Raw genomic sequence first — 27,356 nt, 5'->3', positions numbered from 1 at the left:
CCCCTGAGCCTCTTCTTCTCAAGACTAAACAAACCCAGCTCCCTCAGCTACTCCTCATAAGATGTCTTCTAAGCCTTTCACAAGTGTTCCTGACCTTCACTGAACATGCTCCAGCACCCCAATGTCTTTTTTAAGGGGAGGGGCCCAAAACTGAAAGCAATGGTTTAGTTTGGGGTCACAGGTGCAAATGCATGTAAAAATACAACATTTGCTTACTTCAGGTCTTCCATTGGTCAAATTGAGGCACAAGAACAAGTCTGAAAAGCAACAAGAAAAACAGAAAAACAGAAAAAAAAGTGTTTTTAAAAGATCTGCATCAATATTCATGGAACTATTTTTCGTTGCTACCCTTTTTCACAGCTTTTTTTTCCAACTCCTTAGAAACCACTCTTATCCCTCCCATCTTTGCCATTTCAGCTTCCACCTCTCTCATGCAGTGCTCAAATAAGCTCATTATTTTTTTCTTTTCTGGAAAAGATGAGACTCGTTAGTATCAAATACAAGTGGTTGTGGCACAGAGAAAAAGAGGAACCTGGGTGAGCCTCCTGGCTGGCATTCAGATGCAGAGATTTGGTTTTCAATTAGATAATGCTCTCTGAAAACAGGACTGCTGGAGCACATGGGACAATATTGACTGAAGCACAAACCAATTCGGTGGGTGACCTTCATGCTCTTGCTGTGTAGCCAGTGAGGATGGCTGGCGTGTAAATGCCACCCTATCGGTATTCATTCCGTGTGACTCGTAACCAACCCGCAGCAGGGAATGGATGAAAGGCAGCATTCAGGTATGTAATGTGATTATCAGGTGATACATCAGACTGTGATTCCACAAAGCCAAAGGGTCAACAGGACTGGAAAATGTATTTTGAAGCTTCTGGGAAGATGAATTTTTTTAAAGATTACAGTGTCCTCAGTATAAAATGAATAAATAAGTACCTCAAATAAAGAGATATTGTGTAACATAGTTCCCACCTCTCCTCAGCTGACCAGCAGGCTTCCAGTGAGACTGCTAACTGTGTAGACACCATTGTTCATATTTAATCTGGTTTGTGTTTGCACGTATGAAATGAGAGCAAAGTTCTGGCCTCTTCACCATTTGGGGCATAGAGGAATTGGGGGGTCCATACCCCTTAGCACTTTGAGATGGTGGTCTCCCTCACTGAGATCTCAAGATACTCTCCTGTTGGCAGTCACTGTGTCTGGACTCCCAGGGGTAAAGGCAGGGCTGCCAGTCTGTCTGTCAGTCCTGGCTCCTCTCACTAGCATGCCTAGGGGAGGTTTTGTGCTGGGCATTTACATCCTTACCAGCCTGCCAAAGGTTCAAGTCAAATCACCTTTGCCTTACAGAATAATGTACTTTTTCTCAGCAGTCAGCCTTTACTTGACCTTTGATTGGATGACCTGACTTCCTCACATATAGGAGGATGAGAATGGAGACTGTTATTACAACTGGCTGAAGGTGTGCTGATTAAAGTTTTAGCAAAACACACTCAACTGTTTGCTCCAGAGAGACTACAGCTGTGGTAATGCAATAAATCATTAACATCAACCTATTAAAATGGGTTCCCAGGCATTCACACTGCTTCTGCTGAACTCCTGCTGAACTCCGGTGTGAGGAATAGCCTATGATGCCAATTCCTGTCTCAAAAATCATCTGTGTGATCTCACCAGTACCATTGTTCAGGCTGCTTGAGAAAAACCAACAGGTTCAAAAAGGGGGAGGCAACAACAGACACAGACAGAAGGTTTCTGGTTTGTAAATGGACACAGATGCCCAAAAAAAGCTGGGAGCCATTATCACAAGGCACCCAGAATAGCTTTTGCTGCAGTCAGTGAGAGCAGCTTTTAAGACAGACACTTTCTTTTCTCACAGCTCAAAGAGCAAATAACAAAAAGAAGTAAACCTCAGAGCAGAGAAATGACCTCTGAATTTTCTCAGGGAAAAAAAAAAAGGATCTCTTGAACTGAAAAAAAGACGTGGCTGAGCTTTGTGAAGAAATACTCCTTCCATTGAGGGAAAAAAGGAAATGTGATAAGATTTTGCTGTAGCTAAATTTTAAGGCTAGAAAGGATCATCTAGTTTGGTTTCACATGTAGCACAGTCCAGGAGGCTCTGGCATGGCAATTTCTGTATCAAGCCCAAAACATACATTGGAAGAACAGCCCATCATTCACAAGGGTGCAGGTGGCACCACTGTGGCCTGTGCATGCTCCCCTCTCAAGAGACTCCACTAATCCTGGCATCCCAAAGGCCTTCTGCCCTTCCAAACCAGGTTTTCTTTCCATGGAGAACTTCACGCAGCCTGTGGGGTGTATGGAGGAGCAGGGGAATGAAAGCTAATGAGGTAAAATATAATCATAGCACTCCTTCACACTCACAAGCTGCTCAGAGCACGTTCTGGAGATGGGCTGTCATTTGTCTTCCAGACTGGCTCGAGCTGGCTCACCTTTCCCCCACTGAAATGCTCATGATTTGAGAGCCTTAGGTGAGAGACGCATAACAACTTCACTGCACTTAGGACATCATTGTCAATTTGAAGGACTGGGGAGGAGCCACTTCACCCAAGGAAAGCATTTGCATTCAGAGACTGTTTAAGTGCAGACAGCTTGCTCTCCATGGTCTTGAAGGAGAGCTAAGCACCCTTTTGCAGTTTGCCTGTTCAGGGAAACACTTTGAGTTTTAGAGTGTGGACAATGAGGGGGAAAATGAGCAGGTGGTTTCTGGGAATGCACAGCTTTCTGTCCCACTGCAAACACTCCAACATGGAAGCTGTTAATTTTTGACCATTTCAGGTGTAACTCTGGAGAGAGAGGACTAAGTCCTGCAAATAGATGAGGACAGGAAATCCTAGCCTTGAGGGGGGTCCCATGTAGCCAAAAGAGAGTGTTTTAAGTGAACATTAAATGGAGTTGGAAACAGAATATTCTGAAGGGAGCATCTCTTTGTGTTTTGGGCTGTTTCACTGCATCTATATGCGTGCGTTTTATGAGAGTCTGACTTCGTATCTTCCTGTATCCTAACTTCGGAGCAGCGGGATCTGCTGTGAACAATAATGTAGAAGTTGGAAAAGAAAGTGCAACTGTGTGTTTGCTGTGCCCTGAAGAGCCAGGGATCAGATAGTGCACAGGAAAATAGATCAAACAGAAAAAAATCAAGAGCTCCATCAAGAAGAGGGCAGGCAGGAAGCCTTTGCATAAGTTGGAGAGAAATTTGATATGTTAGATCATTGGAAGAAATGTTCATTTGTGTGCAACCATACAGTTGATACCTGCTCCAGCTTGCTTAAAGAAATGGAACAACTGGAAAGTATTTGATGCTGGAAAGTCAAAGATGGCTCTAGGTTGTCATTCTTAGCTTTATCTGTCAGAGCTGCCCAGCTGTTTGCCCTCTATGTGCCAGGGTTGTCTGTTTTTTTTGTGGGACAGTGAAGACCATGGTGCATCCTCTCATGTACACAAAGGTCTCATGGATCTCCCTCTCCCACAGTAACCTGAAAAAGAGAACACTTCTTTGAAAGTATGAAGTGTACTACTGAAAATCTTTGCAGCTTTCTTTCTGAATGCTTGGGTTGAACACCACTAGAAGGCAGAGCAAATCACTTGACTGGATTTCTGTGATGTCACTGGGTGGAAATTGCTATTGTCACAGTTTACTGCTACTATTTTGTGCCTGTTTATTTATCATCTAGGGGTCTCAGAGTGGTTTACAATAATGTGCTGTCTGGCTGTTAATCCATGAGACAGGGAGCCAATTATTTCTGATTCTAAATCCAACTCTATCCAAATTTGGAGTGTCTATCCAACAAGTTTCTTTTGTGCCTCTGGAAGCACGGGCTGTTCCCTTGCATCCATCTAGAGCTGACCAAGCCCCTTGGACAGGGCATACTCCTTCTACCTAGCACAGCTGGTATGAAGCAAGGAGAAGCTGGAAGTTGTGGTTTTTTAGAAATCTCACCTATTCCATGTATTTTTCATAGCTACATTCTGCTACTTTGGTAGGAGTATGAACAACTGCAAGGAAATGAGGAGAGGCTCATGGCTATCCTTTAGAACTTGAGATGCTCCAAAGGGGCAGCTCCACTTGAAGCATGTGAATGATCTCCCCATAGCCAACATGGAGTCACACTAGTGCTTACAGTCATACCCTGGATCCTGGAAGTGCTGTGGACCTCATGGGAGGGAGCAGGCCTGGCATTTATGTGGGCAGTTTAAACCTGGTGGGACAAACAGTGAAGACACTGAAGCAAATGTATCTGGATAGACCCAGTTGTATGTGGGCACATTTAATACATAAGCCATGTTGCCTTAAGCAGGTTCAAATCTCAGGTTTTATACTGTAATTTTTCTCACTGTGTTATAATGCAATTTAGTGGATAGACTTAATACAAAGCTGTTAGCTAATTTGGATTTTTTAGGGGCATTAGCAAATTTGAGAATTAATCTATTTTGAAGATTCCAAGCTTATTAAAATTTGGGATTTAGGATCGGCTTGTCACAAGTTAGACAAATTGTCTTGAAAGTCAGAAGTAGAAAAGGATGTTCAAGAAGAGATGCATGTTACCATACCAACAACACAGAGAGCCAGTGTTGAATGTGTACATTCCCTTTCTCCCAGAACTTCTTCTGACTTTGAGCAAGATGTCTGAGTGGTAAGAAATATGATATTTGGGGACCACAGATAATCTTACTATACCATTCACATAAAAAGGGCAGAAATAGCTGAGAGGTATTCCCTGATTTAGAGTAATATTTGTGAAATGGAGATTTGCAATCTCTGTCCTGCAAATAGTTTTCTATAACTGAGTCATGAGAGAATGCTTAACAACTTGGATAGAGAAAGCCTGCCATTATTCCCACATGAGAACTTTTCCCCTGCTGTGTGACCACAGATATTCCAGCAAGAGCATTTTGAACAGACCTACAAGTCCTTTCCCACAAGCATTCAGACTGCTCAGGAGCATACTGTAGGTGTCTGTCCGAAGAACCGTGGAAGAAATTGATGATTTGAAGGGATTCTCAGTGTTAGCAGAGTTACCATGTGAGAATTAGATAAGTGAGTAATCAATCAAAAGCTAACCATGGCCCCAGAAGCTGTTGGAAAGATAGGACAGCATTAGAAAGACCCTTCAGGTCTTTGAAGCAGAACATTCCTTGCAAACAGTCACCTTCCCTTCAGGTACCAACAATAACTTTCTAAAGCTGTGGGTAGACGATAAACTCTGAGAATTCTTACTACTATCCCTGGTAAACTGGTTTTTATTCAGGCTTGGCCTCTGAACCTTAGAGAGTCTGGGCAAATATGCGTTTTAGTATTTGGTATGGAACTTCATGTTCAAGAGATTACTTTTTTTTCTAACCAGCTGGACTTCTATCACTGCCTCCCCAAGAAAGCAATCAGCATTTTTTTGTTGAATGATTAGGTAATGAATGAAAGTGATTAATTGGAGAAGAGAGGATAGTGGCTTTTTTTTTTTTTTTGAGAGAAGGAAATGCCTTTGACAGGTATTGAGAGAAAATAATAAAGTCTTGCATCCAGAAATAATGGATTAAGTACCAAGAGAAGCAGGAGAGTAACACTTACCTAGCTTTGAGAGAGAAGCAAAATCCCAAAAGGGGCACAAAAGGGACTTGTAGCAGGTTGTCAGCAAGCTGAAAACAGCAGCAATGCTTGATGACAAGTGGTACTTATATTTATTTTAGGCTAAGAGATACAGAAGAGGTATTTTTTTGTGGTGGGGGGTTTTATGGTTTGTTTTTGTTTTCTTCTAAGAGGATTAATTTCTTTTCTTGAAAGCTATTTCTGGTTTGCAAAATTAAAAATGGAGTAGATTCTTTTATAATACTTTGAAAAGGAACTTTGAATATTTTTCCTATACATCTTTTCAATTCCCTCATCATTTAATCTGGTAAAATAGTAATGTATGCATGTTCTGTATTTGTATATATTTCCACTTTTCACTCTCTAATTTTCAAGAACATCTCTATTTCTGAATTACTTAAAAACTCTTCATTATACAATAACTTCAGAAGTTAAGAAGGTTAGAAGGCTAAAACCAAAACATTTGAGTTGGAGGAAAAAGCAAAGGTGAAAAAATAGATGTGTATTGATTCAGCATAAATAGAATGGGAAGATGGGCAAAGGGAAAGAGAGAAATACAAGAATGACATGTTTCAATTTTTTAATGAGTATTTTTAAAAATACTTTTGAGCCTGTAACAAGTTTTCTAACAAAATAGCTTTCCTTGTGGAAAAAAGATCATGCAAGTGATAGTACATCAGCTGTGGAAAATCAGGTTTTTCAGGAGTACCATTCTGCTGGAGAATTTTGTCTGGCTGTAGAGGACAACAAGGGCAATGAAGCACTGTGTGTGGCCTGAGAGGCTGCAGTAATTCTGGGAACAAAATGGCTTTAAAGCTGTTAAAGGACAGAAATAGACATTATGCTTTACTTCTACATGTTCCTTCTTTGGAATACATATTTAAGCCCTTCCAGTGTGCATTCAGCTGTGACAAGTGCTCTATGCAAAGACCTGGTATTGAACTAGGTAGCAAACCTTATTGTACCTGTGCAAATGTTGAAAATAAAGAGAAGGTGGAGCGTGGGAAAAGAATACATCAATACAAACACAGCCTTCCTGACTAGGGAAACCCATACCTCAGCAGCGGGGTGAGATTATTGTTAACCAACAGAGTATATTGGGAGAAAGACTGCAGAAATGAAAGAACAAATCATTTTAGCATAGCATGGTGGGGCTTGAAATAGGAAGGCGAGAATCCTGACATCTGCTTTTGTATCTGGCATGGAATACATGACCCCATATAAACAGCACCCTTTCTTTGTGCCTCAGTTTCCTTAACCATAAAAAGATATTAGTTCATCTTTAGAGCACTTTGGTCTGCATGTCTGAAAAGCCCTGTGCAAGAGTTACCTAAGAATTATTTATCAAAAATGACAGCAACTCGTGTTCGCTTTGCACTTTCCTCTATTACCAGCCCTTTCTTCACTCGTAGTTTTCCTTATTTATGTGTTTGCTTCCCTATTACCTTTGTATTAAAGCTTGCATCTGCATTGATTTTACATCACTGCACTGTACAGCAGCCATTACAAGTTTAAACTTCTGAGAGATCCTTCTGAATCTTTAACCAATTGCTCCAAGAGCCCTGACCACAGCATATCCATCATCAGATAACCCCAACTGTGCTTACTGTGATGGGGTGTTAATTGACCACTTACTATCCAGGGAAAGGGACAAATACACTGGGCACAACTGTGTTCCTACAGCTTCTAAGTCACCCTTCCCCATTACATATAAGGTTTTTCAAAGCAGAGCACTGTTGGTATTAAAATTAAGCCCTTCAGAAAACATTGTAATAACTTGGAAAGGTTGAATGGTGTTTCACGACATCAGGAAATTTTTACCTGTTAGGAAATGCAGGTCTTCTAAAAATTGAGCTCCCTTGCTCCATTCCTCTGGCTGAGTGTTGTTAAATCACTGTATGTGCAGCACTCTCTGGCTTTCCATGTGCTATAGCAGCAGCAGCATTTTCCATTGACTGTGGAGAGAGCCAGGCATGACAGCCTGGCAGGAGACTATTTCTGGTTTGCTCACTGCTTTTCTGGGCATGGATCTGCCCAGCATTTCCTCAAGTCCTCATCAGCTGTCTTGGTAGGTGGACAGAATATAATTTTTTATCTTTTTTTTGCTTCCATTCCTTTTATACAAAACTTTATTAAAGTACCTTTTTATAAATAAAGTTTGATATTGAGTGTGTTCCCACACAATAAGAAAAGAACTACTCAAGTATATGAGATGGGTCAAGAAGACACTGAAAATATTTACTCCTGTGCTCAAGGAAGAGTTTACCCCTGAGTTGTTTCAAAGGGTGAGCTTGCTATTGCAGTTTGTTTAGGAGGTGTAACTAGAACCACACAAAATATTTCTCACAGATTTTCTCCGAAGTCCAGCCTGACTCATGTGACAGTCTCCCTTCAGCTGGCAGGAGCTTAGGGAGAAGGCCTTATCTCCATATCATCCAGCCTTGCAAAGACAGCAGTAAAGTGTTAGTTATTGCCTTTTTGCTTGTGGAGGAACAGTTTATACCCATCAGTAGTCTGCTGGGATGAATTGAAAGCCTAAGTGACCTGTCAGTCAGATTTACATTGACTAGAAGGCTCTGCAAATGATCTCATCATTTGAACAAAGCAGACCTGAGTCCCTTCACTATAAGTGTAGGTATTAATAAGTGTTTCTATGTTTAAGTTGCTGTATAACGTCAATTGCTTTTCACATGTTACTAAAGCACAGCTTTACAATGATGCTGGCACACAAGTAATTGCTTAGAGACAGCAGGGTGTAGGAAGCAGAGGAGCAGGTATCCTTTCATTTTTGAATTAGTTGCTGGACTTGCTTACCAGGAGTCCTGATGCTGGAATAACAATAACCTAGCATTGGCATAACTATGTGCTGAGTCAAACTGGCTTCCTAATAGACATGACTAGCTGCTGAATGGAAGGAGTTTGAGTTATCCATCGAAGAGTAAAGGGTGAGACTGGAAAATAAAAGGTCCTGTGATTAATTTACTAAAGAACACAAGAGATCCATTTTCCATCTGCTTAGTCTCAGTGTTCAAGGGAAATCATTCATGCTGTTGTTCCATTTGAGAATGTGATCATTTGGGGAGGATAAAAGCTTGGAGACCTGGAAGTTCAATCAGAGCTTGATTTGGGAAATAGCAATTTCAATGTTATCCAAGGACAGATGAGTTAAAAAGACTGAGGGTATGCATTTGGATGAAATATTATAAAGGGCATTTCCTTTAAACTAAGGAGGTACTCCCATGTTAAATATTAGGCAGAGCTATCTTTTGGTTTCCCTAAATCTAGTCGATATTAGAACACACTGTCAGATTATTTACAGGCAAAAGCACCTGGCCAGTCTTAGAAATGCCCAGAATTGTAGCATGTGACTGTAAGTTGTACTTCATTTTATCAGATTTTTGAGACTTGCTTCTGTCCTTGAGGTTGGCAAGTTGTTTGAATGACTGTTTTCATTTCCATTTGATTTTGTGGATTGGTTACTTTCTAAAAAAACTCAATGTGACTAATGTGACTTGATCCACTCTTAGTTAAAATTTAAGAAACTGCAGACAAGATAAAGTCCAAAGCTGCACTGGTGCATGCCAGAAGCAGGATCTCTTATGGTGGAAATTTTACCCTGTGGGTTTTACATCCCCATGGGCTCCCACCAGCAGTCTGGTATGGCGGAGGAGTGCCAAGGTTTAGAGCACAACTTTGCAGCTCTGTATGGAGACCCTAAGAAAATGGTGTTTTGAGAAAAGTGCAGTGTGGATTGTTTACACGAATGAGCCTTTGGCATGATTTATGTTCTCAGTGTGAGCAAAGACTAAAAACTGGACACCAGGGACCAAAGAACAAAGGTAAGTGGCATAGTCTCTCATTTTCTGTCTCCCTATAAGGCTGATTTTGCATAGGAAGCCTGCCCACAAAGATCTGGAGAAGCGGGCTTCCCTGGTAAGGAACAGCTCTGGTTTCTGTTGCCTCTCTACTGCCCTGGGAAAACTAAATGGAGCTGTGTGATGAGGATGAAACAGCAAGGTAATGCCTAAGGCAGAGCCTGCTGCTGCCAGTGAAGATTCTTCAGTGCCCTGAGGCAAAACTGTTTTTAGCTGGGACAGGGGACTGTTGATGTGCTAATTCAAAGGAAATGTTCATCGGAGCTGGAGGAGGTGGATTGGTTTAAGAGATGTACCAAAAAAAAGGCATTGCATAAGGACCTAGAGAAAGATAAGAACCTAGATTTGAAGAAAATTACTCCAGTCCATTCTACCAAATGGTTCCAGTTAGCTCTGTTCTGCTGATCCTCTTGCTCCTTTTCAGTGAGCACATCTGCAGCCATACAGCTATTGTTTGTCCCAGGTAATATCCAGCTTTCAGGAGAGCTCTCCTGTTATTCCTGAACTCAGTATTGCATTTTAATTGAGAATCATATGGTTGTTTTTCCTCTTCCTGGGTTTCAGTTGGCCAATGTATTTAATCCCTACCTTTGACAGAGTGAGTAGATGTGGAGATACCGATTGAATCAGAACTTGGACACACATGGTGATTTCAAGTACAAATCTTCTAGGAGATTTGGAAGCTTTGGGGCTAGTTTCTTTTCAAATTAACACTTCCTTTCACTTGCTTAGATGCTTCTTGATTTCAGATTCCTTCAGGGGAAGGAAGTGCCTGACTAGAAGGAAACAGACAACCTTAAGCTATTTCTTCACCATTTCAAGGAAGAAATCCCCTTAGAGTGCTCATTCAATTGAGATTTCTACTCCCAATCTTCAAGCTGAGGCCCTTCACCTTTTAGGGGGAGACATGATACAGAGGAGATGGGGAGTTAAATTGTTTGTCTGAACAGGTGACCTCGGGAGGTTACCCCTGTGCCCTGTATGCTGCTTCCTCCATCTGTAAAACACAGATAAAAAATGCTTATTAAAGATTAGGGTTGGGCAGGTGTCCAAAGGCAGCTGAGAGTGTCTCAAACATCTAACTGCTTTTCTTCAGGATCTTTTTAATTCCCTCTTCTCAGCACTTATGGCATATAAGGCATTTCTCACCTTAAGGCTGGTGTGTGATTGCTCTTTGTTCACCTGTCCAAATGAGATTGGAAGCCAGGGCACAAGTGTGACACAAATATGGTCCATTCATAGTCATCCTCACTAATGATGTTCCCATTTTTCCACCAGGGAGGCTAAATGCTGTCCTGTGACCCAGGGCACCAGTCACAGACCTCAAACTGCAGGGGTAAAGAGTTTCATTCTAATCTAGTACAGTGACATTTGTTAACGTTGGCTGTTCATTAAAAACTTTGGAGCAGCAGACATGTTCATAAAGCTCACAGCCTGCTCACAGATAATTCATGAGCATAATAAAAGGATTCATTATTCATGTAAGATCTTTGCTGTGAAAATTAAACTAGCTCTAATACCTCACGTGCTTCGGTGCATGTTGGGAAGGTTTATTTGTGGCATTTCACTTGTGCTTTGAGGTTATGGAATTAAAGTTGCTATGGAGAGAGAAAGCAGTGTGGACCGAGTTTACAGCTGTCGTTAATGCCCTTATTAGCTGAGGCCTTATGAACACATCAAGTGTAACTGCATAGCTGTAGTTCAAGCAGTGCATCACCAGCTAATGCCCATTGTACTAAAGCAGCAGAGCCAAACAGGACCAGGAAGGCTATCCCTGTATATACACATATATGTTCCAGACATTAACTTTATGAACATCAGATGCAAGGGTATTGCCCCCTCTTTCACCTGTGTTCTTTCTTAACCTTCTTCTTGCTGAACGTTGCAGTATAGGCAGAGGAAGGGATAGCATCCTACTTCTCTCATCTGCTTTAGTGTAACATCAGCTGAGATTGCTGAGATTGCTGTTGGCTTTTTGCCTGAGGTGGAGCAAGAGGTGCTGGCATGATCAGCAGGAGCAATAATCTCTAACCAAGAGGTAACAGGAAACGTGGGGAAGAGATGATGTCTTCAGATGTTAGGCCTGCAGTGAGCACTGATCACAAGCCTCCCCATCTTAATCAGACTCTTACTAAATGGATACCCAAATTAGTTGTAGACCAGGCTTAATACCCCTAATAGATTCATTTCAATGCAAGCTAAGTGATAGAAGTGGTGCAGAAATCAATGACTATTTCTATCCAGCCTGACAGTAGCGTAAACTGTCTGTTATTGCACATTTGAAAGGGATGTATTGTACATCCTGAACTGAAAGCTATGCACACTGAATGGCCTGTGCACAAATGGGCACTTGAACTGTGATCAAAACAGACTGTTGCATGTAAATGAATGTGTGAGCATGGAGATATTTCCCTGACAAGCATCCACATGCATGCCAAGGGAATTGTACCAGCCAGGCATTGTTGGTAGTAGCAGTAGTATAATAATTTTCATCAGTATAAGACCTTAAAGATCCTATAGACAGTGAAAGATGTGAAAGATGCTTAGAGAAAGAGGAAAGCTGTTATATTTTATTTTTGCTTTGTGGACTTTGGCAGTGGTGAATTAAAATTACTTTTTAACCATTTCTTCTTATTCATCTGATGCATTTTCAGTGATAACATTCTTTGATCAAACACCAAGGTGAAACTGCCACCAGGGATGAGAGGAAATGTCTTTTGTAGAATGTACCATTTACAAACAAACATGTTTGCACTTGTGCACTGAGCCTCCCTGCAAATTGCTCCTGGTTTAATTTTTCTGTCACCTTTCAGTCTGTCCCCTGCAGGAATACAGTGGGAGCAGGGCAGGCACAGCAGTGTGAATATGGTTGATAGATCCCTTGCAGTTCCTGAATAGGCAGTGTGAGAAGGGATGTGGAAAATGAAGTCTAGGGAAAGTCTGAAACAAGAATTTGAGAGAATTTACTAAGGCAGGAACCATATGAAGAACAAAGCAGGTTCTGCACAAGTACCCTAAGCACTCTCATATCACTGTAAACATAGTAAGTCACCTCTGGGACACCAAACTGTTTATGAGCTAGCCATTCTGGCCTGCTTGAGAGTACAGCTACAAATAGTACCTTCTTGGAAGAGCCTGCATGCATGCTATGGAAAGAACCCATATTCAGCTGCATCCTCCAGCCAATGCATAAAGCAATCCTGTTGCATTTTTCCCCTCTTGGTTAGGGAGGGCAGAGCTAAACTGTGTTTCTGCCTCACCTGAAGAAGGTGTGAGATGAAAGAGTAGAGTACCTTGTCAGTGCCTGGAGCAGAAGATCTTGGATTTCATCAGCTTTCAACCTGGTCCTTTATTAAATATCTCCCTACTGCCATTGTGACCTTCCAGAGTGAGTGCCTAGAGGAAGATGAGCAGTGAGTTCAGTACAGCAGTGTTTTCGTCTTCCATAGTCTGTACCCCTGTGTGATCACCCTTGGGACACTGGCATGGCCAAGGTGTGATCTTGATGGTGAACTGTTTCTTGGCATGGATGAAGGTCAAGGTTCCATGCTGGTGCTCCTTGATATGTTGGTATCCTTGATTGTATTGTTCAAAGAATTCTTTGAGCACCATCAAGGCCCCAGCAAGAGAAGGTGCCCAGAGCACCAAGAGATGGGAGACACAATGTGCTGCTTTGCCAATAACACATGAGCATGGTTCAGTTCTGCACAGCCTTCCCCACTGAGGCAGTCTCTGGCAGCCTCACCATGACGTTTTCCTGCCTGGAGGAAGGAGGGAGATGGAAGAAGGACCTCTGCTTCCATCCAAGCACAGAGATAATGAAGTGTTTGTGACAGGAGGGGCATACTCACTATACAACATATCTCACCATCAGTTTGAGGCATCTGACTACCAGCCCTCAAAGCAGACAGTCTCCTGCTGGTCATGCTGAACTGCTGGCTCCTCTTGAACACTCAGAAAAAGCACTAAGGAAGTGTGCTGCTATGCTTGTAGAGCTGGCCATACACAGCTTCTTACCTCGAAGAACTTATCTTGAAAGTGAAAATCTTACATCCAAGCAATGAGGATATACTGCATTAAATTTTGTTTTGTGGCTTTAAAAATAATTTATGGGGTTTTTCTGGGTTTTTGAAGCAAAAGATCTGCTCCACAAAGCAGGTGTTGGTAACTTGTTGGTCAATATTTAATCTGTAACTTCCATCTTCACCTCAGAACGCTCCTCACACTTGATAGCGTAGTCTCTGGTACATGGGCAGAGCAATTTTCAAGTAGGATTCAAAAGGGGAGGTATTTTGTCTTGGGAAAGCTCCCTTGAGCAATAGCAACTCCTCTTCAGTAAGAAGAAATACAAATGTCTTAGGAAATGGCAAGAAAAATAACTAAAAACTATCTCAGCAGCAAAGTTGAGGATCCAGCTATTTGCAGGAGCTCCTGATCAAGGTGCCTTAGGAGTCACCAGGATGGATGATGGCCAGGTCTAATCCATAAACTGGACATAAAGCAAATGATAGTTGGGTAATGAGTGTGATTAAAAGTTGCTTTCGTTTTGTCCCTCTCAATCTGCTTGGAGACAGGGCCTGAGAGAAGGCTTGAGTCTCAATTAATGCATTTTTCTGGTCTTTAAAAATGGCAGGGAAAGACACAGTTCCCCTGTTTGGTTTTGTATGGTTCAGCCACAATCCAGCTGTGACAAACAGGGAGGGTTTGTGCCAGCTGGAGAAGTAGCATGTGAAGAGACAGCCACCTGTCCCTGTGTCAGAGCAGCAGATAACAGGGGTGGCCTCTCCAAGCATTCCACTTGTCCATGGTGAAACAGCCGGGCTTGAGAGGACGTCACACATGCGGGTGAGAGAACATCACCTCTCCCCACCCTGACTGCCCAGACATGGGCAGGGATGCAGGGCCATGAAAGCTGGGATGGCTTACATGGTAAGGGGAGCTGTTGCCATCCCTCTGAGCCTCCCTTGGGTCTGCTGCAGCTCAGAAACAGCCCTCAATCCTGCACAGAACCCCTTAGAGAAGGAGCTTCCCTTGTGTGTACACACCTTCCCGGGCAGGGTGGCTTGTACTCACATTTTCATTTTAACTCCTCAGCTACCTTCACTGATGCCACCTTCTCAGGCAGGGTGGCTTGTACTCATACTTTCATTTTAACTCCTCAGGTCCCTGTCACTGACGCCAACTGGCTCACCTCATTAAGTTACAGAGGAGGAGGCCCCTGGATTGATGGCAGGCAGGTTTAATGTGGCTCTTTCTGAGCACTCAAGTGCAGCATGTAGGAGGCTGCTGGGGAGATATTCCCACAGGCTCCAGCAGAACTGACTGATTGAAGTTGCTCTGAATTGATGGCTAATGGGGGAGCTTTCTTTGATAGCTCTTTCATTCTGGGTGCAGCTGGATAGAAAAAGATATCTTCACAAGAGGGAGTGGGGGTTTATCCCCCCTGCCCTTTATTAACAGGTGCTTCTAGTGCTCTCTAGCAGCAGAAGATCTGATGGAAACCTAATGGTGTAAATGATTCTTAACTCCTTCTTTTTCATCAGTGGCTCACCAAATGACAGTCAGGTCAGCTGAGAAGTTGATAACTATGTAAAGTGAAAAATCCCTAGGGAAAATTGAGGCCACTGGAGTTGGATGCAGCCTTTCTGTGGCTCCAAAAACGGGTCCTTGGTTTGGTGTAGGTTTGATAGCTGCAAGTAGAGCATCTAATACCTTAAAGCCATGGGTGATTAGGTAGTGATGGAGTAACTGAGGGCCAGAGCTCTGGTGTAGGGAGCCACAGGGCTGCAAGGCAGGAGGGTCCAATATTAGTAGAGACTTCAGAGAAGCTTTCATGGCACCTGTTCATGTTATGCATGGCTCAAGCTGCTGTGGCAAGAATTAGACACACTAAGGCAGAATTATATCAAAACTGATTAACAGAAAGTGGCTAATGGTGAAAATGCTATTTCACCCACCCTATGGAGGCCTCTGTTCAATAGGCTCATTGCAAGTACTTTTCCACCTACATTATCTAATCTTTTAATCAAATAATGGATTTCTTCCCAATGCCATAAGTTCTACATCTCCTAAAGTTTCCATCAGCCAGATGTCCCTGCAATCTGTGTGCATCCATGAACTGACATATTTGTGACCATGCCATTTCTCATTCCCATATACAGATCAGGGTGCGTGTTAGAGAGGCCAGAAACTCCAACAATTCGATCCAGTTTGAGATCAGCAGGCCAGATTTTGGTTGGTATAAATCAGTGCTGACTTGGAGCACAGTAATTTTGCTCCATTTGGGGATCTGACTCATAATTTCCAATCTAGACCCTGGCATCTGGCAGACACTATGGCAGGGCACTAAAGAAGCTGTTTCCATAGGGCTTGCTTTGCCCATTTCTTTAGCTTGACACAGAAGGCATTTGTCTTCAGTGATGTGTGCTGGGCCCCATCTTAAACTGCTGAGGTAAATTTAAGAGAGTCAGAAAGTAACTACACCCTCACCTGGGAACCTGGCCATCACTTTGCAGTTTAAACCTCTTTGCTTTTACAAGAAAGGACTTGGATTGCAGTGACTTTTATTTGTAGGTGATCAGAAAATGCAGTTTTTCACCTCAGAGACAGCAGCTTCACTGTTTAATGCCATGTTGAAGAGCAAGAAGCCTTGAGATGTCTCTTAAAAAGAGGTCATTAAGTTCATGTCATAGCGTGTGTGGAAATGTGTATGTCTACTTAGCTGGGACCCAAGAGAAGAGTTTGACCTGTGGCACCTGACAAACTGACGGTAAGTTCTTGGGCAAAACAGAGAGGGTGCATCCTGGCCCTTTTCCCTGGTAAGATTATGTTACCCTTTTAGCTGGAGGTGTCATGCACAACCCCAGTTACTACAAATGGTGTCATTCCTGCTCTTCCCTGCCTGTAAAATGCCATCTGGGAAGGAGGGCTTCCACATATTTGCAGAGTGTCTGGCCAGCTAGGGTGACATCCTGTGACTCAGTGCAGCTGCTGCTGCAGGCAATCCCACAGCACTCCTTCATGGCACCCACCTGGCTAGGCTAGGGCTGGGGAGCCATGGGGGAGGAAAATGCTGGTTTGGGTTCACAGTGGCTTTGCGTGAATATGAGGAAGTCCTTCATATGGGAGTTGAATTGCTTGAGTGCATTGATGAATGCTAACAATTTTAATGGTAAGAATTCCTGTATGCTGTTCCCTTCCTTTCCTCCTCCCTGTTTTGCCCTCACCATCAGAGAAACGCTGGCTACTGGCAGCTACTGGCTGGACTCTGCTGTTGCCAATATGTCATGGCTGCATAGTGCTCATCTTACAGTGGATAAATGGAAAATAGGCCTGCAAAGAACCTCACAAGTTACCTAGTCCATATCCCTGCCTAATGGCAGGGTCAGCTCTTCCCAAGTCATTCCTGATAACTGTTTCTCTAGTTTGTTTGGAATGACTTCACACCCTCAATACAACATACAGGACAATTTATGCTTGTGCTTCATTATACTTTATGTTCTTACAAGGTTTAATTTAAACTTCCCCATTGCAGTTTGAGACCATAGCTTTTTTTCTTGTCTGTTGTGAATCAGATGCAATCATCTGTTGCTTTCTTTATTTTGTAGGAACCTTGTCCATGATTTCATCACTTTTACTGTGTCCTACTTCAGTCTTTTTCAAGCTGTGACAGTCCCACTGATTTTTCCTTTCTTTGTAGCTCATGCATCCTAAATATCTGATCATCCTCCTACTCTTTTCTGGACCCCTCAATTTTTTCACAGCCTTCTTGTCCTCACTCCTCCACACTTGTCCTGCTCTGGTCTTTCCAGTGGATTTCCAGTTTGTTAGATAAATACATTGCCAACGTGTTGATTGCAACTCAGCCTGATTGTAGGTAATGCAAATATGGGAAGGCATTAATGATTCCATCAAATCTACAAATGTCAGCTGATTGTCTGCTTATTTCCCATTGTGGGACTTGAACCTGGAACTGGCCTGGCACCCAGTTGTTCTCAGCTGTAGGAGAGACACAAGTATGAAACCAGCCGTCTGTCTTTTGGCCAGGGTACAGATGGATTTGTGCTACTGCCAGTGCAATTCCCATCTGCCTCCATCATCTTCAGCAACTATGGAAGTCATTCCTGGCTGCTACTTGATAGCTGAGCCACAAGTCTGAAACAAGATCATTTGAAAGTGGAACAATTATTTTGTGCGGTGCCCTAGTTTTACCTCGATGGTACTCCAAATGCTGTTTCACCAATAGTTGATGTTATTGCTGCTGCTTAGGAGCTGAGCCACCCCGGGTGCAGGGATTGTTGGATGAGCATCATAAAGATTATGGCAAGCCCAGTCCTACTCTTTTCATTTAAAAATCCTTCATCTATTTCAGGGATATTCTTGGTGAAAGGGGGGAAATGAAAATCTTACTTCCATATGCTTTTTCCCATTGGAAAACAGATCTAGTTGTAATAACCTTCACAAATGCCCTGAGCTCCTAAGGTCCCCCTCACACAGGTGCACTGAACTCAGGGCATCCCATCAATTCCTATACACTTTGGCACAGTCACACGAGGGATGGATCAAGCCCTGCTCCCTGAGCTTCACACAGGGCTCATGTTGAATCACTGCGTCCCAGTAAGTGTGTCTGCACAGTGAAGGTGAGCAGGCAAAAAAGACTGACAAACTACCTGGTGTTCCTTCTCTTGGACACTCTTGTTCTCCCACTCCCTTTTCAGCTAGCCCCAAACTTCCTTCACTGAACTTTGGCCTAATATTGTCTATTATTTCTAGAAAGAGAGATTTTTTAATACTGTTTTCCTTGCTGCTACTCACTTTAGCCTGATATTAATGGCCTTTGAGATACTAGACTGGGGATTTGCTTTTAAAAAAGCTGTTTGTAGCACTGATTTCTTTTCTTTCCTCTTGTGTTTCATCCTTCTTTCTTGTGTTTCTTTTGGAGAAGTATTGACTGTTTGAACCCATGTATGATGCTGTTGGAAAATTGGCCATTTTTGTGTATTGGGGAGAGAGGGGAAAAGCTTTCATTGCCTGCCTAGCAAGAGGGTCTGGCAGGCTTATTTCTTCCCATCAGTGGAATTTCACAGGTCAGTACAGGAAAGCTGAAGGGTGAAAGCAGCTGAGAGAAGCTGGGGCTGGAGGCAAAGGGTGTGAGCCTGTCCGTCTGCGCTGCTGCACTGCCTGGGCACCCAGAATTGTTGGATGCAGGAGAGAGAGGTGGCTGGGAAGCAGGAGCACAGGCAGGCAGACCAGACAGATGAGAGGCTAAAAGGTGTAAGCAGCCCATTTCAGCTGCTGGCTGAGAGGTACATAGAGTGCATATGAATCCAAATCCATCTGCACAATTAGCCAGGATGATTGGGCAGAGCAGGAGTCTCAGCTGATTTGCCAGCACAGAGGGAATTTCTGTGCTGCTGGGATCCCATGTTGGGCAGAGCAGAGCAGCTGGGCTGGATGACAACATACCAAACAGCATCTCCAGGAAAAGTCATTAACATGGTAGGTGACATTCCCAACTCTTGTGAATTGCTCTGGCTGCCTTCAAACCATTTCAAAGAAGAGGTGATGCCAGCTGTGAAAATGACCATAAGAGGAAGGTTATCTCCAAATCAGAAGGGACTTCGTTGACCTCCTCAGACTTTATCTGAAACAGTGGTGCTCTGAACAGATGATCTTCCTCTCTCTTGCAGCAGATTATCCCCCTTGTTAAAAAAAAAAAAAAAAAAAAAAAAGAAAAATAGAAAAAAATGTCTTTGTTGTAACTTCTATTTTGAGAGAAGGGGAAAAATGCAGCTGTTCCCTGAATTGCTTGTCAGAGGTCCAAAACTGAGCAGCATGGGTTTTCTGTCTCTTACATGATTACTTCCCTCCTGAATGAAGCAAACCTTGATGTTCTGCTTAGGGGTAGGGGACTAAAGGAACAGCTTTACTGTAGTCTTATTCTCCATTCTCTCTGGTCCTCACAAGTGACCTTAGTTCCTGCTTGCCTCATTTCCCATTTCTCCACATTTCTGGATGTCAAGAGAAGGAATTTAGTAAGCACTTTCCCACTCCTGCTGTCTGGTATTGCTGTGAAGTTAATACAGGCTCTCTTGCAGCCACTCTGCATTGGCTGCAGTGCTGCATTTGCAGTTTAGCTGAGTCCAAGCTCCTCATTCATTTCTTTTCCTCTTCTCTAAGATTTACAGGTTCCAAAGCTGCTATCTTCCCCTCTACTTGCCCCTAGTCCTGGGTTAACTTCCAGTTCTTTCTCTGGAATGAGCAGAAGAATCTCAGAATAGTTCAGGTTCCCAAGTAATTTTGGCTTTAAGACTGACAGCCCAGCAAATATACTGCAGTGAGAAGGTGGAGATACAGATACAGGCTGCTGGGATCATCTGTCCATCAGTCAGCGGCAATGTAGTGCTTTATTCACTTACTACATCTTCTCATGTCATAAAGCACAATCCGAATGAAGGTATAAAGAAAAATGGATTTCATACTCCATAAAGAACCCATTTCTTACACTCCTGGGTAAGACAATGAACTTCTTCCAGTAGGTTCTTCCAGTAGGTTCTGCTGTGCTGGAAATTAGAGACCTAGATGTCTGGCATTAACAGTGAGTGAAACATTGTCCTGATCTAGACCCTGCCCCTAACACTATGCACTGAAGCACCGAGGGACAGCACCAGAGCCTTTGAAGGCTCTTCTTCACTTAATAATAATGACAGGATACTTCAGATGTCATGGACCACAGGGAAATACATTCATGTTTTCCAGAGAAGTGTGGGATGATTTATCTAGGGAGTGTAAAACCACTTGCTACCTTGGGTTTGAAAGCATGTCAGGATTTCATTCTGGTCATGATCCCTTAGTGTTGTATTGCACAGTCTCACATCTTAGCACAAGAGGATGAAAAAAGAGAGAAGAAAATAAAAACATGAGAAAGGAGAAAATATTAGCCAGAAGCTACATACACAGTGTTGGTCTTGTGTGTGAGTGCTCAGGAAGTGATGGGGTGTTGTTTCAGTGGAGCAGGACTCGGGGGGAGTTTATGATGAGTGAGCCTTTACTTCAAAGCTGGCAGGAATGGGTCACAGGAAGCTGTAGTGGAAGAAGCAAAATAGCATCAGCTACTGCAGTTCCCCAAGCTTCTTAATTCCCTGCCCCTCTCTGCCATTGGGCTATGTCCCCTGCTTGTGGAGTTTGGCCACCTGTCCTTGATGATGACACACACTAGCGCACCCCAAAAAGATTGGTGTTAGCCCCTGTGACCAGCTCCAGCCTGAGAGCCTTTGCCCTGTCCCTTCCCACTCCACCTCCAGTGAGCAGGTTGTGAAGGTTGCCTGACACCACATTCATTCCCTGTAAGCACTTCATGCACTCAGGGTGTTTTACGGGGCTGGTTAAATGTTTGCAGTGATAAAGGGGATGGAGAAGTGTGCCACATTTAAGTTAGATGCATCCAGTTCATTCAGAGAACACCAAACTTGTCCTACACACTCGGGTTTTCAGCTCATGTGGTCTTTTTCCAGCTATTTTAAGCCTGATGTGTCCATTATCTACAGCTTATTTGGTTACCTGAATTAGGTTCTTGTCTCAGGAGGCATGAGCCTTTATCTTACCAGCGCTGGCAAATTTTTGTCAGCTAAAATAAATGCAGCACTATTTGAAATAGGCATCCTGGTAACAGCAGGACATTGCCTGCTCAGAAAAGAGCTCAGAGCTTAAAGAAGTCTGCTTCTCTTTGCAGCCCTTGTTCTCAGGGGGTATCTCACCCCTAGCACAGCCCTACGGCATGCTGCTGTTGTTCAGTGTACTTGCAAACCCTTGGATTCCACACAGATTTCCTGTCCCCAGCTCGGGGTGTGTGACAGAGAACAGGAGCTAGGCCCAGCTCACAAATACACCACCCAAAGCCTGCAAGCCCTCCGCTTGCTCCTGCTCCCTGTAAAGCCACCAGGCCATGTGCTGACCTGTCTGAGATGGTGTAAGTGAGGAGTTAACACCATCCATGATAGCAGTGTACACCTGGCATTAGGCAGGCGTAGCAGACATCAGAGCCTGCCTGTGCTTTGTGCTTGGGGTTACCGCACACTGACCTGGTGCATACACAGCAAAGGGCACTTCCAAGTGCATTTCCAGGTTCTGCTGTGCCGTTTTGTGCATGTACCAGTTTCACAGATTAATTTCATATTGCCAAATCCTTGCACTCATTTGAGGATTATTTCAATAAAGTGAAAGCAGCTTGCACTCAGCAGATTTAACCATTTCAATCCTTCCTGTAAACTAGGTGCTCCCAAAACTGGGTGTGTGTGGTTGCAGGCTCCCCTGGCAGAAGAGCAGAGATGCTGGTAGCTGACTGTGTACACAGTGGGACTGAGGGACTCTCCCTAGAGCTGAGTTGCCAGAAAGATCACACTCCAGCTCACTTTCACAGTCCAGGACCTTAGCCCAAACCCACAATCAGCAGTGCTCCAGTGCTGTAAACAGGGACAGTTGATGCACAGGCACATAATGTGGGTATTCCTGGCACTGTCAGGAGGCTGGTAATCTGCACCAGGGCAAATGCTGGAGGGCACAATGTCATAAATTGTCTGAGATAGGTCACCTCAGTTCTTCTGCCAGGGCCCAATCTCTACAAGCCAAGCAGAGGAACCAGCCTGTGTAACTTGGGCTGCAATGAACTGGCACCTCTAGGACTCAAGGACAAGCTGGATCATTGTCTGATCACACCACTGTTTCACCTGTCAATTCTTAACCTCTTCAAGATGCCTTGAGAACACTTGCTGATTTTCTGTGTTTTGGAAAAAGCTGTTGATTCTACCTTAGGTCTTTAATAGAAATGTCTATCTTGAGCCTCTTTGTTTTCTATCAAATTTCTATTCCTGAAGAAATGAAGAAAGAAAAATGGCCTATGTGAAGCTCAGGTCCATACACCTTGGAGCAGAGCAGGAGCCAAATTGCTGGGAATGGTGAAGACCATGTATGTGAATGAATTTGCATGTAGAGCTGAAATGGGAGTAGAAGGGAGTATGTGGTGGATTGTGCAAGGATAGTGTAAGATTGCACTAGAACAGGGCCAGGGGGAGGGAGGGACACCTCTGATTTTCTGCACAAAAGAGTTTGAAAGAGGATTTGCATATATAGCATGTGTATAACTGAGAGTGGAGCAGTAATTAGGAGTAAGTGAAGGTGAAGCTGAAAGAGGAATTTCATGTTCAGTGAAAGATCTTTCCATGTAAGCTATTGTTCAGAAAGGTTATTAGCAGACAGCAGTACAAACTGTCCTGAGCCACATGCTCTGCCTTTGTCTGACTACAGGATTTTTACAAGCCTTTTTTTCTTTGAGAGCTGACAGCATAATAGTCCTGGACAATGCCAAATCATCATCTGCACACTCACTAGGGGAGCTGGGCTTTTATATGAGAGTGAAGAAGATAAAAACAGCACACTCAAAGCAAGATAGAAATGACTGAATAAGGGAATAAGAGAAAAAGAGAGAGATTTAAATGCTGTTTGCTAGGCTGGCTGATTTTTTTCTTCCCTTTAAGTTTTTCCTCTCCCCTACTCATTATATTTTGGATATCCTGTTCCAAAACTGTTTCAGTCATTTTATGTGCCTGTGTTTTCAGAGGGCTCTGGCTTGGAGGTAAATACCAAATAGATGCTTTAAAATATGGCAGATGGAAGAGGGAGGAGAGAAGCCCTACATAAGTGAAGTTTAGGACAGATGTGTCTCCTTCCCCAGGCAGCATTCTGCTCCTGACAGGCAACTCTACAGACTGCAGTAATGCTTCACCAGAAGTGTTACATATGTGAGACCCCTTGGGTCAGCTCCTTAAACTGGACAGGCAGCCGGTCTCAGTCCAGAAATAGGGACTTGGTTAGGATTACTGCCTGCTGGCCAGGACTGGATTCATGTTGCATGACTCAGATTGAAAGCCTAACTTTTCTAACTCTCAGGCATATTAAGAAAGATCTGCATTCATCAGATTCCCATAGCCAGGCTTAGGTGGGGAGTGTATCTCTTAAGTTTGTATTCTTCCCCCCTGTTCCCTTATCTGCCTTCCCTGAGGCTTCCTGCGCATCCCTCACTTCGTGGTTCCTTTTGTAATACAGCAAGAGCTGAGTGACAATCAATCTCCTGCCCCTTCTTGGCCACTTCCCTTACAAAGATTGCAGAAGTTGTTACAGTCATTAAGACTGAAAAAACGGTCATGAAGCATTTTTGCTGCCAGTCTGTGTTTGGTAGGAGGAGGATTTCCTTCAATCAGAGGGTCCTTAAGTTGCCCCAGATATACGATGTGTGCTGGCAGGGATGGCATCTGGCTTTGTCAGCTCTGTGGAGGGAACAAGCTCCATATAGTAACCCTGTCATGCAGGAGTAAGGCAACATATTGCAATTTGTGTTGGTAAATCCTTTATGCTGTTGTGTGTTACTATTAAAGACATGAGTGTGTCTGGCACTATGAAATGTTTTGGAAATGGTTTAGGACATTTTAGCTCACTGTACCAGTCTCATTGTCTGCATGCCTTCTGCAACAAATCCAGGTGCCTTACTAATCTGAAGTCCAGCTTTACAAGGATGAAGAACTCCTCAAATATAGCATCGTTCTCCTGCATATAAAATCATCACAGAGGTTTTTTTTACATATTTTATCTTAGATTCTTCCAAGGTTTGGACAAACTGAGGAGCAGGAACTCTTTTTTTCCTAGTGAGTAAGACTTCTGCTCCTACCAAGGAGTGCAATACTGCAGCATAACAATTTAAAATGCAGAGAACTGGAAATTTTGCCATGAGCAAGGTGGTTTTGGTGGGAAGACAAAGAGATGTTTCTCTAGATAGCTGCCTTGCCTTTCCCTACTGGTTTGTGAATGGTTGTGAGCATGGTGCTGGGGTATCATGGATGGAGAGATTCTGGGTGTCTTTATATATAGCTCTGCTCTTTGCCAGTATCCTTTGCCAGGCTACCAGGTTAGCTGCTGGGGCTGTGTTGTCAGAAGACCTGGAAATCAGTGTTAGGAACCTCACCTGAGGTCTGGAGCCCTCTCTGGAGACTTTTCTGGCTTCTTGTGTGCTTCCTTGGGAACAGCATGCTTTGCAAAGAGCCTCAGTTTTGCTTTATTATTTGATTGCATGTAAAGAGCTATTAAAAATAAGTAACAATTGGCATGTAATTAACTTTACATTTATTATCATCTAAGTCCTGTATTGACTGTTGGTGTTTGGCATAGACACTGACATGCAATTTAAAAATAAATAAATAGACTAAATGAAAATTTAGCTTTTAGAGACTTTTTTTTTGAATTTCATCAGTACAGCAAATTAGTGGTGCCATATAAACTCTTTCTTGGGACTTGGATTGAAACCCAGGAGAGGCTAGTCAGTCTGAACTCATTTTCTAAAAAGAGCTTAGGTACTGGGGCTCAGCTTTTCCAGAGACTTTCCTTCTCCTTTCAGGCTCCAAAGGAAGGAATAATTTTTCTTGCCCAGTGTATGCTGCCCATTTTGATCTTCTGGCCTGAGCATAGCACACACTGAGTCTGGGCTACTCTTGGGAAGGTGCCCTCCTGCATGAGCTGTGCTGTTCAAAACCCTCCCCATGCTCCTGCCCCCAAACCAGGTGGTGGGATTAAGAAACAGAGGCAATTGAAACAGCACCACAGCTCAGAGCAAAGTCTGCTGGTCATCACTGTGTGGCTGCAATGCACTGAAAAGCAAGGTACAAAGTCAGCGGGTGCTCCACCTGGCCAGCACTGTGATAGTCCTGAGTGTTCTGAGGAGGGTAATCCTTGCCCGTGTTGTGATTCATGCCTTTGTGGCCTAGGGTCATGACAGTGAGATGAAGAGGGTGTGTGAGAGCAGGACTGTCAGTGTACACCTGGGTCTTCAGCCAAGTGGCTCCTGCTTGCAGAAAAGTTGTGTACTGCACACCCAGCAGGCATCCCCCTGGGAGCCATGACAGCTGAGAGGCTGTGCCATCAGGAAAGAGTAGGCCAGTGCACTCTATGCTCCTGCATAAAAAATGAATTGTATAATCTTTTATTTATCAAAATTCTTTTATTTTTGCTTTTTCTTTTGCTTTTCCAGCATTGCTATCCAGTTCCTGTCATGGTCTTTGCTAGTCTACCCTGAGCAGGTCAACTTTAAAAAAATTTCTGACCATTCTTTTAACTGTGTAGTAGAAAAATCAAAACTGAGGGGGTTCCCACAACCTCTCTTTCTGCTTCCTGGCCTGCAACCAGAGCAGTCCTTCTCCAGAGCAAGCAGGGAGACTCTTCAGTATAAGGGAATAGGGGGCTGAGCCAATTCTGTTCAGTCATTCATTTCCTTTAGTGCTGCTAGTGTTCACCTCTAGAGCAGATTTCTGAACAGGATGCAGGGGATACATAACCATGGGGGTGCATGGCACTACACAGTTACTAGCAATATGGCCTTGCAGTACCAACCAAGAGTACCAGGAATCTTGGCAAAAAAAGAGGAAAAAGAACCAAAAAATCTGAGGCCAGTAAAATGGAATGAAAGCTGTTCACAGACGGGGATGAAAGGAAACTGTTGATAGAGAGCCCAAAGAGGAAAAGGGCGACCTCCCTACCTAACAGCTCCCACTGAAAGCTTGGCTATAAATTCAGGATTTGCATCATGCTCTCTCCACTGGCAAGTTGGAATGCTGCTGGACTCATCAGGGGGAAAAGGAGCTGAGATGAAGGCAGCTCTGCTGATAACAGTGGCCTGTTCTAGCCTCCCAAGTCAGCACAATCCACAGAGAATGTGGGAGGCAGGCCCTGGGCTGCCCAAGGTTTGTACTAGAAAGGACGAGATAAGTCAGAGATGAAAGGGAATGCACTGGTCAGTTGTAGTAGCTCAAAATAAATTGCTGCATTCTTCCCAGCAAATTACTTTATTCTGCAACCACAGCCCCCTCCTTCCCACACACACAGATGCCTTCCTCTCTTCTCCCTCCATCCCTCCTTAAACCTCTTCCATGTTTGCCTGATGCTCCATTCTGTAGCATCAGCTGAGCATATTGAAAAGCATACAAATGTGATTTGTGACTCAGTCCTTGAAATGCCAGAGGTCAGATCCACTCCCTAGAGTGCCCTGTGCCGTGTCCGGAAAGGGGACATGCCAGCAGCTCTACCTAGAGGTAGACCTACCTCAGTCTCTCTGCCCTAATGGCAGTTCAAGGTTTCCAAGAGGATGACAATATGCTGCCATGGGCAAAGAGGGCCATGCCACCATCTTTTGTGTCTTCTTTGTAAACAATAAACTTTTTATCTTGTGTGTGTCTAGTCTCTGTCTCCTCATTCTCCCCCATGCAAATCTCTCCTCTCCCTACACCTCTCACATATCCATCTCTCAGCTCTGATGTGCAACTGGTCCTCTTCAATGCCATGATCTGCATGGAACCAAGTGCAATTTGGGCCCAAATAACCCAATGTCCTGGGGCACAGGTGTGACTGGGGACTGAGGAAATGATTGCCTTGAAGATTTAATTCACATAGTTCCAGGAGGGTTTGCACACACCTGTCTGGGTGCAGGGGCTCACTTTGGGGCTCCCCATCAGAAGCACAGGAGAGCTCAGAAGCTTTCTCTCCAACTCCTGCTATCCATGGCTGTGGAGCGGCAAGTTTGCTGACAGAGGGGGCCAAGGGCCATGGGAAAGGCCAGGTGGGCTAAGGACAGTGAGTGAAAAGTCAGCATGGGATGGAGTCAGACTTCCTTTACCTCAGTTGGGGTTGCTCCTGATTGCTGGTTTGATTTTTGCCTTTGAGACCCCAGGGCTGGGCAGACATCAAACAGCATGTCCTGGCCTGTTGCAATAGTTGTCCTCTAAAACTTTCCATCACAGGAGACACTGGAGCTGTGTTTCAAGGCAGCCCAAGCTGGTGAGATACTT

The 27,356-nt window shown here is 43.7% G+C and overlaps 1 protein-coding gene across 3 annotated transcripts in view; it reads left to right on the top strand.

Moving 5' to 3' along the window:
* Positions 1-27,356, top strand: part of LSAMP (limbic system associated membrane protein) — a 988,586-nt gene that overhangs the window by 895,949 nt on the left and 65,281 nt on the right. The gene's annotated exons all lie outside the window — the stretch shown is intronic.

The sequence above is a fragment of the Molothrus aeneus genome, chromosome 2, assembly GCF_037042795.1.
Source record: "Molothrus aeneus isolate 106 chromosome 2, BPBGC_Maene_1.0, whole genome shotgun sequence".
Classification (NCBI taxonomy): Eukaryota; Metazoa; Chordata; class Aves; order Passeriformes; family Icteridae; genus Molothrus; species Molothrus aeneus.
Note: the sequence above shows the minus strand (reverse complement) of the source record. Positions and strands in the feature narration are given on the sequence as shown.